The sequence below is a fragment of the Notamacropus eugenii genome, chromosome 4 (genome assembly GCF_028372415.1).
Source record: "Notamacropus eugenii isolate mMacEug1 chromosome 4, mMacEug1.pri_v2, whole genome shotgun sequence".
Taxonomy (NCBI): domain Eukaryota; kingdom Metazoa; phylum Chordata; class Mammalia; order Diprotodontia; family Macropodidae; genus Notamacropus; species Notamacropus eugenii.
Window position 1 is genome coordinate 465,674,822 of NC_092875.1, and position 12,697 is coordinate 465,687,518.

At 40.0% G+C, this 12,697-nt stretch overlaps 1 long non-coding RNA gene across 1 annotated transcript; it reads left to right on the forward strand.

Moving 5' to 3' along the window:
* Nucleotides 1-490: 490 nt before the first annotated feature.
* LOC140502039 (uncharacterized) lies at nucleotides 491-12,309 on the forward strand. Its single transcript, XR_011966489.1, has 2 exons — nucleotides 491-10,571; nucleotides 11,057-12,309. It is a non-coding gene; the product is annotated as an uncharacterized lncRNA (long non-coding RNA).
* The last annotated feature ends 388 nt before the right edge of the window (nucleotides 12,310-12,697 follow it).

Consider the following 12,697-nt stretch of genomic DNA (forward strand, 5'->3'; position numbering starts at 1 on the left):
ATTTATGGTGACACTGTTCTAGAAACCTCTTGGGCTACACAAGTGGTGGGGTGAGTTCACCAAAGTTCATCATGCTATGCCCCCTCTCTCTTTATTTTAAGTTCTCCTCAAATCCTCCAGTCTCCCCAAAGCCTACAGACTACGGGTTTGAGTAAGGATATATAACTTGACCCAGGAGCATTGCCAACCTGCCCCATGCACAGGATTTTTAAAAAATTCAGTTTTATTTTATTTTATTTTATTTTATTCTATTCAGTGAATTCATTTCAGTGTCTTTAGCAGAGAGTTCCAAATGTCACCTGGGAAAACAAAATTATACCACTGTTAGGTATAGAAGTGACTTCTTAGATTGGCTCTTCTTTCTTTCTTTCTTTATTTTTTAAATTTTCTTTATTTTTTTCAACGTTCTACAATCACTACCATAAAACTTAGATTTTTACCCCCCACCTGTCCCCCACCACCCCCCTCCCTCCCCGAGATGGCATACAATTTTATATAGGCTCTACATATACTTTCCTATCGACTATGTTTTCACTATAGTCATGCTGTGTAGACGAACTAAAATATATGGAAGAAATCATATCACAAATCAAAACATAATACACACACACACACACACACACACACACACACACAAACATGATCTGCTACATTCTACGAATGAATTCCATAGTTCTTTCTCTGAGTGTGGAAGGCATTTTGCCTTAGTAGACTATTGGGATTTTTTTTTTTAAGTTCTTGCATTGTTACAAAGTTTCAAGTCTACCAGAAAAACTCTCACACTGTGGTCGTTGCTGTGCACAAAGTTCTCCTGGTTCTGCTCCTTCCACTCAGCATCAGGTCATATAAGTCCTTCCAGGCCTCTCTGAAGTCTTCTGGTTCATCATTTCTTATAGCATAATAGTACTCCACTACATTCATATACTACAATTTATTCAGCCATTCCCCAATTGATGGGCATCCCCTTGACTTCCAGGTTTTGACCACTACAAAGAGAGCTGCTATAAATATTTTTGTACATGTGGGACCCTTTCCCATTTTTATGATCTCTTGGGGATACAGTCCTAGTAGCGATATTGCTGGGTCAAAGGGTATGCACATTTTTGTAGCCCTTTGGGCATAGTTCCAAATTGCTCTCCAGAATGGTTGGATGAGCTCACAGCTCCACCAACAATGAATTACTGTTCCAACTCTCCCACATCCTCTCCAACATTTATCATCTTCCTGTTTTGTCATGTTTGACAATCTTACAGGTGTGATGTGGTACCTCAGAATTGTTTTGATTTGCATCTCTCTAATCAAAAGTGATTTAGAGCATTTTTTCATATGATTATAGATATCTTTAATTTCTTCCTCTGAAAATTGCCTGTTCATATTCTTTGACCATTTATCAACTGGGGAATGACTTGTATAGTTGTACATTTGACTCAGTTCTCTATATATTCTAGAAATGAGGCCTTTATCCCCGAGATTAGCTGTAAAAATTCTTTCCCAATTTACTACATCCCTCCGAATTTTGGTTGCCTTGGGATTGGCTCTTCTTTAAAAGTAATTGAATTCCTTTTCTTTGTTAAAAGGGAGAGTCCAAAGTTAAAGGTCAGAAGAAGATGAATGAAGAAGCAGTTATTAAACACTTATGATGTGCCAATCATTGTGTGAAATACTAGGGGTACAAATAAAAAAGTATGTTCTTAAAAAGTTTGCATTCTACTTGGGACAGACTACACATGGCAGGAAATGAGGGGCAGGTATAGAATGGAAGACAAGGTCAATAGGGCCTTTGGGTGTATTGGAAAGTCAAATAACAATGCCTATGAGGTCTAGAGGGGATGGTCTAGGAGCAGTGGTAAGGCCCAATAGCTATCCACTGACCAGAATGATTTTAGTGAGTTATATCCTACTCACTCAAGCAATGTGAGCAACAATGTTTGCCTGATGGGGACAGAGCTGAAGGGGTGTGGACTACCCCCCAGAAGGTGCCTGCTTCCTGCCAGACCCACCACATAACAGCTGGGATATCAGAAATGAGTGTGATATAAAAGTTGTTGCACAGTTGTATCAGTCATGTCTGACTCTTTGTGACCCCATTTGGGGTTTTCTTGGTACAGATACTGAAGTGGTTTGTCATTTCCTTCTCCTGTTCATTTTAGAGATGAGAAAACTGAGGCAAACAGGGTTAAGTAACTTGCCAAGATCACACAGCTAGTAAGCGTCTAAGGCTGAATTTGAACTCAGGTCCTCTTGACTCTAGGGTTTGTGCTCTATCTACTGTGCCACTTAGCTGCTGTATATAAAGGCAAAAGGCATAAACATGACTTTTTAAAAAGTAGTCAAAATGATTGATTGATTGATTCAATAATATGGAATTCAATGAGGGAGAGATGGATTCCGTGACTTCCCTGGACAGCAAAATTCTGGGCACTATTTTTCAAGGGCTAGATTGAAACCTAAAGCTATCTGATATTTTCCATCAATGATCTAACTCAGTGGTCTTCAAAATGGAGTGTGCACACTCCAAGGAGCGTGGGGTGAGAGATGAGTCTTTGTAGCGGAGGAAGAAAATATCCGAATTTCTACTTATTCTCTGTGTTGTTCAGTCCTTCCAGTTGTGCTGACTCTTTGTGATCTCATCTAGGGTTTTCTTGACAGTGATGCTGGAGTGATTTGCCATTTCCTTCTCCAGCTTATTTTACACATGAGGAAACTGAGGCAAACAGGGTTAAGTGACTTGTTCAGGGTGACACAGCTAGTAAGTGTCTGAGGCTGAATTTGAACTCATCAAAATGAGTTTTCCTGATTTCAGTCCTGGAACTCTAGCCTCTGAACCACCTAACTGCCCTAGTTATTCTTATTTTTATCTAAAAATATTAGAAAATAAAACACTCAGTTCATTTTAAGCCTAGGAGCCATAGAAAGGCACCTAAGATCCATGTGGCTCCCTCCTCAGAGGCTTTAGGGAGTTTACCTTAGATGAAAAGTTATGAGATCAGCCATAACCATTGTGAGCCCCCAGTTTGGAAAACTGCTAACATGAGGTTGGACTCTGCCTAAATTGATATCTATCGCTAATGGTTGAGGTAAAATTGTATTGCTAGAAGTGTTTGCGCAACAGAACAGTTGATTATATCATAATGACTAAGGATAGATCGGCAGATAGACAGAAGGAGGAGTTGGGAACGCAGCAGACTTTTTCTTGGAACTGCTCTCAGTCTTCTGTTCAGAAGATGCTCATGGCACTGATGGCATCCCTTCTCTTCCATAGGTCAACCCTATATTCTTCTTCTCCTCTGGCTAGTTGCTCCAGGCCTGCCAGTCTCCTTCTTCTCTGCTCCCAGCCTTAGGAAACTACCTGGTTCTAAGGTAGCTCTTTCTTTTTACTCAGACTCCTTAGGGTATGACCAAGTCTCTCACATAATGGCTTTGATTAAATCAAGGAGATGTTCTAGACCCCTTTGGTTTGATAAATTGATTCAGACAAGAAAGTTCTTACCTAACAAAAGTAATTGCTTCTGAGTGGGTGGGATACTCAATGGAACCTCACTCAATAGAAAGAAATTAACCTTTGTTAATATAACTTACTGGGTGTCACCAAAAATCTTAGGATAGTTTTAAGCCTTAATTAGCTTAAGAGCTTATAATATTTGCCTTTCTCACTCTTCCCATACTGTTGTGTCCGTCTGATATAGGATCTACCTATAAGAGGTCAGAGTTCATCCATGAACGTGAAATCTCTAAAAGTTTTGATGTACTCTGGAGAGCAATGATTCTGATGCCATCAGATGGTAGAATTGCATTAAAATTCCAAATGACTTTGAGAGGTTACAAACATAAATAGGATGAAGTTTAGGGGACATGAATGTAGATGAATTTGTCTGACTCTTCATGACCCCATTTGGGGTTTTCTTGACAGAGATACTAGAGGGTTTTGTCATTTCCTCCTCGAGCTGAGGAAACTGAGGCAAACAGGATGAAATGAATCACTTAAGGCCACACAACTGGCTACATTTGAGACTGGATTTGAATTCATTGAGAAAAATGTCCATTAGAAATGTTCATAGATATGACTGTGTTTCTCATGTAGCACATATTTTGGTCTAAAATGTTTTGTAAAATTCTGATTTAGAGGCTTCCTGATGTTCTCAGTTATTTTGTATAAAATATTTTTAGGTTGGTTGCTCAAATTTAGATCTAGAAGCCAATTCAGATCAAAGATTAATAATCACATGGATTTTTACTAGCTCCAAAGTAAAAGGTGAACAGACTATTTTATTAATAAATTTACCAAGTTTTTCTCAAACCTGAATTTGACCTTCACCCCAATGCACTCTGCCACCCTTCCCCCGCTGATTCCTGGATTTTCCTCTCAAGAATATGTCTTTTTAATACATGATGCAATTCCACCTTCCTACTCCCCATTCCCACTCCTTCATTTTTAGCCAGTCCTGTTTCTTTTAAATTAATTATACACTTCTTGAACTATATTCTAGTCATAGAGCTTAACCCACCAAGTCTAAAGGATGTTTATGAAGTTAAATCTGCTTCCTTGTGTAGAATTTCTAAATATTTGTCCATTTTTTATGCATTTGTGTTTGAGAATCTGAAGCATTAGGTTTCATTATTAGTTCTTTGTTTGGATTTTTCTTTCCTGTGAGCCTCTGTGTGTATCTGCTGCTATTTGTCTTACTACACTGTGGCTCTTTTCATGTTCTCTACACTATGGCCAAAGGCTACTATATCCCCCCACTTTCTTATTTAGTTTCATACCCTTTGGTTTAGCTTTGGAAAACTCCAGGCAAATGCATTTTTACCAGGCTTTCTTAGATGTACTCTATCCCTGACCAGGAACCTGTCATTCCTGTATTTTAAGTCATGATCCAGAAATCTAAATCCCATTTACACATACCACCTTCTTATGCCTGCTTTCCTTGTCCATTATCCCTTGCCTTCAATATACAGCAGTGATTAAAAACAAAACAAACAAACAAAAGCCACCTGCGTCCCAAAGTTTCTTGTCCAGAACTAAATAATCTTTGCCAGTACTTGCTAGGTTCCTTCCAAGAGTATAATTGTTGCCTATATGAATGACAAGATGTGCACAGAACTAGTCATCCAGTTTGACAAGCATTAGGAGGTTGTCTCCTCTTGAATCGAAGTCCCCAAAGATACTACTTCTTTCTACTGTGGATATCAGGTCCTTTAAGGGCTTGTCCAAACACAGATCTTCTGTTTCTAAACTATGTCAAACATGGATTATAGCTGATGCCATAGCCAGCACAATAACATTAGCAGTAACCCTGGCTCACACCAGCCATATACAAAGATATTTAGATGAGGGGGTGAAAAGTTGAGTGAGAGCCATCCAGACCTTTCTTCTTTGGATCCTCAGCCTTGAGAAATGTAACAGACCTCACAACTTTTGTTGCCACATGGAGCAGATAGTCTGGGTCCTCTTGTTCCTTTTTGCCTTTGGCGGAGTAGGGTGGAAGGATTAAGTCAATGGTCCTCCAGAGAATTCATTTTGGGGAAAACTATTTTATAATGTCTTCATTTCTTAACAGCTGATGAGATTCCTTGACTTCTTGGTCAAAGGGAATGGGAAAATATCTCCATCCTTACATCTATCTCAAGGTCTCTTCAAGGTTGAGACTTTTATCCCATCCTCATCTGCCTCTTAAATGATGGGGCAATGGATACAGTACTAAGCTTGGAGTCAGGAAGACCTGAGTTCAAATCCAGCCTCAGATGCTTACTAGCTTTCTGACCCATGGCAAGTCATTTAACCTCTGTTTGCCTCAGATCCTCAGCTCTAAAATGGGGATAAAAATAGCACCTTCCTCCCAGGGTTGTTGTAAGGATCAAATGAAATAGCATTTATAGAGTGTTTATCATGATATCTGGCACATAGTAGGCACTTTTCATTGTACAAATTCAGCCATTTTTAGTCATGTTCAGCTCTTCATGATCCCATTTTTTTTGGCAAAAATACTGGAGTGGTTTACTCTTTCCTCCTCTAGTTCATTTTACAGATGAGAAAACTGAGACAAACAAGGTTAGGTGACTTGCCCAGGGTCACACAGCTAGTAAGTGTCTGAGGCTGAACTCAGGGTGATGAGCCTTCCTGATTGCAGGCTTGGCACTTTGTCCACTGCGCCACCTTGCTGCAATGAACCCTGGGAGAGTGCATGGATAGAAAGCTATACAAGAACAAATGTTGTCTTGGGTTAAAAGTTCTGAGATAAAAGCCGTCATCTCATCAATGATACTAGATGTGGTAGTATTCGTCTAGGCTGCTAAGGGTTGGAAGGTTCTTTGTCATATCTTGGAAAAGAACTGGCACCAGAGGGAGACACAGACCGCTGCCATTCTTAGCACACCATCTTTAGGGGTGTGTAGGACCCACCTCGTATGAGCTTGGGAGAGCAGAATGTTCAATTTTCAGTGTGAGCATTTACAGCTCAGAGATCAGCCAACACTACAAATCAGGACTAGGGTTATTATTTTGTTGCTTGTCTAGACTTAAGCAAGCGATGGGGAAAAAATGTTAATAATGCAGGTTATGAGTATATTGTGTGTTCTTTTCTTTCTTTCTTTCTTTTTTGTTTTGGAAAACTAGTTGATAAATTTTTAGCAGTATACCACTAATTATCTCACTGTTACAAATTCCTTTACTACTGCCTAACCTTTGAATTTAGTGAATCCCATGAACTCTGACTTGACCAGACCAGGATTCTTCTTTACACTCTTGTATCATTTAGTGAACCAAATCCTTTTTCTTTAGAAAAGTTCTTTCTCATGGGCCTTATTAATTGGCCTAAACACCACCTCAAAATAGTGGTGTGTGTATGTGCGAGAGCATGTGTGTGTGTGTGTGTGTGTGTGTGTGTGTGTGTATGTGTGTGTGTGTGTATGTCTGTGTGTGTGTGTATGTCTGTGTGTGTGTGTGTGTGTGTACTTCCTGGGATGTTGCTAAAAGTCTGAAGAGCTATGTAAGTCTTTAGGGAAAGTGGAGACTCTATTTCTGAGCTCAGATGCAAGTTCTTTGCATTTTTTATTGGGTTAAATTAAGCCAGTTCTATGTTTGATACTTTGTGAATCTGAATATTTGAATGGTGGTTTAGCCATGGTAAGTAGGAATTACCTAGGTAAGGGCAAAATAAACCAATGTCTAATGTTTCCTGGGGAAAACTTGGGTAGAAGCATGATTATGTGGCTGCTACTGAGAAGCCTTCAAGATTGAACATGGCCTGTGTGAGCCCTGAGCTTGGGTAAGTGGGTCACAGGTTATGTCATCATAGAATATTAGAGCTAGAAGAAACTTGAGCAATCATCTATGTAATCCAACCCACTTATTTTAAAGAGAATTAAACTATGTCTGAAGTCCTACCTAAGCTGGCTTGCTTTACTTTTTGGTGGGGCTGATGGGGTGCTTGGTTGCGTGTGCTTGGACTCCAATCCTAAAATCGCGTTTCTCCCTCACCTCAAAACACTATCCCAAGCAGTTTCTCCCCAGCCCAAGGACAAAGCCCGCCCTAGCAAAACTTTTCTCTCTTTTCCTGCTACGGTAGCCAGCTGCACCTATAGAATTTATTAGTTTGAACCAGCTGCATACTGGCTGAACTGGCCGTGTACTGGCTCATAATGACATTTACTCCTCACTGACCAATCCTGTGTATCCTAGACTTAGACATACACTCCCTTACATTTATCTTGTCTAGCAAGACGTTGATGAGAGCAGCCTGGCATTCCTTAGTCAGTCCTGACTGCTATTTGACTTAGTGACATTTCAGGTCTAAAACCACACCTTCATGTAGCCCTCTGCCCCCAGGCTATTTTCTGATGAACTCTGGGTAAAATGCCTGCACAGTAGATACCAAAAGTGCATGTTCCTTTAAGAACTAATCACTCCTTAACCTTAAACCTGCCCTGAATTACCTAGTTAGCGTATTTGGCATATGTTTTACTATAGAATATCCTATATAAACTTTACCTGTACCCCTCTAAGGTTTCAGGTTCCCTAAGAACTCTTGCCCACTGAAAAGTGTAATAAATCTTTACTTTGATTTCAAGAATGCTTGAGTTCATGAATTCATTCCAGGCGACCTGCCCCTGGTACTCCAGTGGGGGATCTCACACCTCCCCCCCCTCTTCAGCCTTCATCAGGACTTTACCTACATTATAATTTAATTCAATTTAATTCCACTCAACAAACATTTATTAAATGCATCCCATGTGTAGGGAACTGTTAGGTACATTGAAGGGTACAGAGGGGAATAAAATGTGACCCCTTCCTTTCATGAAGCTTAAAATCTATTAGAGATAATGAGACATGGATACATATAAAGTGTTATAAAAACACAGGAGCCAAACACATCACTAAAGAAACAAGAAGAGTTCCATGAGGGAGGTATCTTTTGAACTGGATGGACCTCAAGGTTTTCAAAACTTGGATGAGGGTTCTGGGGAAGGAAGGAAAGCCATTCAAGGTAGAGGAAGTAGAGTGAACAAAGGAGAAGTGAAGTGAATCTTTGGGGACTCCACTGAAGTCTTCCTCTGTTACTCAAAAGAGTTTTTGAAGCCTACACTCCAAACCAAGAGCTCTGATTGGTCCTGTCCAGAAGGAAGGACTTTGAGCATGGCCAGATGACATGTCATCTGAGGAGCAATCAGACTAAATTCAGAAAGGCCTAAAACCATGTTTTTCATAATGTGGTGGATTTGGGGACCACAGCATTTCTCAAAGGTAATCTACCTCATTGTAGCTATGCATTGGAAGATGGAGCTCCCACACTAATAAGAACACAGTTGCTTCAAGTGTTGAAATACATGGGGGAACTGCAGGCAGCCTGGTTTGGTGGAGCATGGGGTACATTAAGGAGAAGGATGGGACATTAGGCTGGTAAGGAAAACTGGGATCAGATCATAGAGAGCTTTGATTGACATGCTAAGTATTTTTTCCTTTTTGGAAAAGTACTAGTTTCTCTTCACTTTTTCTTTCATTGTCTCCTTTAAGCTATCTAGTCAACCCTCGTGAAGATTTAGACAAAGTGGGCTGAATGAAGAAGACATAGAGAGAATATGTGTGCATGCTGGGTGGGAGATTACAGGGGGCAGGAAATGGGTGAGGGGATACTTACTCTTAGAGAAGGTAGAAGGAAACTGGAGAAGAGTGTGGAGATAATAGAATCAGTGGGTAGGTGGGTGAGCAGAAAAGAAAATGAATAGTCAAAGTAAGTATAAGTTAGCAGGAAAGTTTAAATCTGCTCCCGTTACATTCTCCCTTTCAAAACATTCCTCTCCTTTCCTGTTCTCCATTCCTTCTGTACCTGTTGCTATATTTATGTGAAGGAAGAAAAGAAGGAAAGAAAAAATGAAGGAAGGAAAGAAAGAAAAAAGAAAGGAAGGAAGGAAGGAAAAGGCATTTATCAAGTGTTTAAGTGTAAAACACTGTGCTAAGCAATGGGAACACAAACCGAGAAGCAGAGACAGTCCCTGGCTTCAAAGAGCTCACGTTCTGCTGAGGTATACAACACATATGGAAGGTTTTAGTTGCGAGTCAGATGGAAAGGTCCCATGGTTCTTCAGCAAAGCAAATAGTAATGCCTCCTCCTTAAAGTCATTTTCACTGGTAAAACCATATCGATTTTTGTTGTCGAACTATTTGAATGTCAATGACTTTAATGGCAAGAACTTTCTTTTCTGGGGTCTTCAATAGCCCTGGTCATTGAGTAGGCAAGGACTACAGTATCTGGTCATTGGGTGCAATTGGAAATGGTGATTGAGGTAGTGGCCATGGTTTGGTATACATGACATATGCTGCCTTCTGTCTCTCCCTTAAGGTGTCTTGCTGCTTCTGGTAGGCTGGCTTATCTGCCTCATGGTAACAATTAGGAGGGATGGTTGGCCCCTTCTCCCCAGGAGTTGCTTACCTGGATGTTGACTTCCAAGGCTGGGTCAGGAGCGGGACCATTGGGGAGGTGAAGGGAGAACACTACTATTCCTGGGGTCTTTGAACTGACTTCAACTATTGGGTGAAGTTAGTCAGTAGTTGATGGTGTTGTTGGTGGTGACAAGGATGATGGCTTCCTTCTCCACATCCCTTCTTGGATGATGTCTTTTTCACTTGTATTTTTTTTTTCAGCATGCTCCCTTTACCTTGAAACAGATATCAATCATTTCCCTTACCAAGCATTGTGGATTACAATCTACATAAGATCAACAACCCCTTAGATCTATACCAGGCAATGAAAGATCTGCAGAAGGTTGGTCTTTGTTTTTGGGTCAGCAAAGTGGTCATATTTAAATGAACATGTCCCATGGGGTGAAAGGTAACATGTCAGTCAGTCCCACCTGAAGTGTTTTCTGGTTAGCATCCTGGTAGTTGGTGCAATGTGTGTGTGTCTGACTCTGTGAAAGGGAAAGAGGTTCTCAGTATAGCTTTAGGTCAACAAGTAAATGTGTCTTAATGCATCAGTTCTCCATCTTCAATCAGTAGGGTTCTGGACCAGAAGAGAAATTAAAGGAGTCAGATCTGGTTTGAGAAAGAAGGTGTCAAGAAGTCATTGGAAAATCAGGTAATTTTGTGGCATGCCCAAAGATTGTGGATAGTTCTAGATGGGGCACCTTGAACCCTCTCAGAAGTAGACCTGGTTCTTATTTTTCAAATGTATAGAGAACTGAGCCAAATTTTTAAATATAAGAGCCATTCTCCAATTGATAAATGGTCAAAGGCTATGAACAGTTAGTTTTTGGTGGAAGAAATAAAATCTACCAGTAGTCATATAAAATGTTCTAAATTACTAATAATTAGAGAAATAAAAATGAAAATGACTCTGAGGTATCATCTTACCCACAAAAGATTGGCTAAGATGACAGAAAAGATAAATGACAAATGCTGGAGGGGATACTGGAAAACAGGTATACTAATGCATTGGATTTTTTTTTGGTTTTTTGTTTTTTTTAAAATTAATTTTATTTATTTTCAGTGTTCTACAATCACTACCATATAACTTAGATTATTATTTTTTCCCTCCCTCACGCTAATGCATTGTTGATGGAGCTGTGAACTACTCCAATCTGGAGAACAATTTGGAGTTATACCCAAGGACTATACAACTTTATATACCCTTTGACCCAGCAGTACCACTACAAGGTCTATTTTCCAAAGATATGAGAGAAGAAGGAAAAGGATTCTTATATACAAAAATATTTATAGCAGCTCTTTTTGTGGTGGCAAAGAATTGGAAACTGAGGGTATGGCCATCAACTGGGGAACGATTGAACAAGTTATGATATGTAATTGTGATGAAATACCATTGCGCTGAAAGAAATGATGAAGGAGTGGGTTTCAGAAAAATCTGGGAAGACTTGTATGAACTGATGCAAAGTGAAGTGAGCAGAACCAGGAGAACAATGTACATGGTAATGGCAGTATTGGAAAGATAAACAACTGAAAAAATTTCTCATTGATAAAATGATCCACCATGTCTCCAAAGAACTCATGATGAAAAATGCTGTCCATCTCAAGACAGAGAACTGATGGATGGACTCAGAATGCAGATTGAAGCATATTTTTCCCTTTCGTTATTTTTCTTGTACCCTCCCTCCTTCCCCCTGCATATGGCTAATGCAGAAAAATATATTGCATGACTTCTTATGTATAATAAGTATTATATTTCTTACCATCTAAATATATGGGGGAACAGGTAGAGAGAAGGAAAGAATTTGTAACTGGAAATAAAAAGAAAACAAAACAAAGAAATCGACCTGGAACCCTACATTTGCCATGAACCTGACCTCTTCAGCAGAATGTATTATACCATGAACTGGGCTGAAGTAAAATTTCAGGAGCTTAGAGAGGGTGGAATCTCTGATCATCATTTAGCTAGTGGTGCTGAACGACCAAGACATTTGGAAATGGATTTAGAAAGTTGCTGGAGGTTAGAACCAGACCTGGAAATGTACTTTTCACTTGCCTTCTGATTCATGAACCCCTGGGAAATGGCACCATTGAATTGGGCAGCACAAGCTCTACTGGTCTGCCCCATGTTTTGGTTCTTTGTGTCATTTTATAAGCAGTGGCTTCCTGATTTGGCTGCTCTGATGCTGGCATGTTCCAGCCTCTCTTCCTTGTCTCCTTCTAGGGGGAAGTAACAATATCATTACTAAATAGACAGACAGAAGCCATGTCTAACCTTGCTCATGGTGATTCTTTGACTCCTGTGTCTTTTGGATTCTGTATCACATTGATTTGTAATAATTTCACTAGTTTCTTTTTACAGTTCTTAAAATATAATCAGTGTTCCAAAAATGTTTAATTCAATGTTTCATAAGTGTTATCACTCCCATCCAACTAGATTTCTATTAGACTTTCCTTTCTTTATTTTGCCCCTAAATAATGACTCGAGAGGGGGGAGAAGAGGGAGAGTGAGAGGGAGAGGGAGAAGGAGAGGGAGAGAGGGTGGGAGGAGAGAGTTGCTGAGTAGGGAGCTTCCAGGATTGCAGGGGGCTTCAGTGACGCCATGCTCATTGTAGTAGACAACACAATGGAGTGCATAGAACCCACCATTTATGTATATGAGCATCATGAAAACAAATGGCAGTGCAGAGATCCACACTACAATTATTATGAAGGCTGGTGGAAAGCGCAGAGGATCTTGGCATCGCTATTGGACAGCAGGTCCTGTGAGACCCTTGTGGA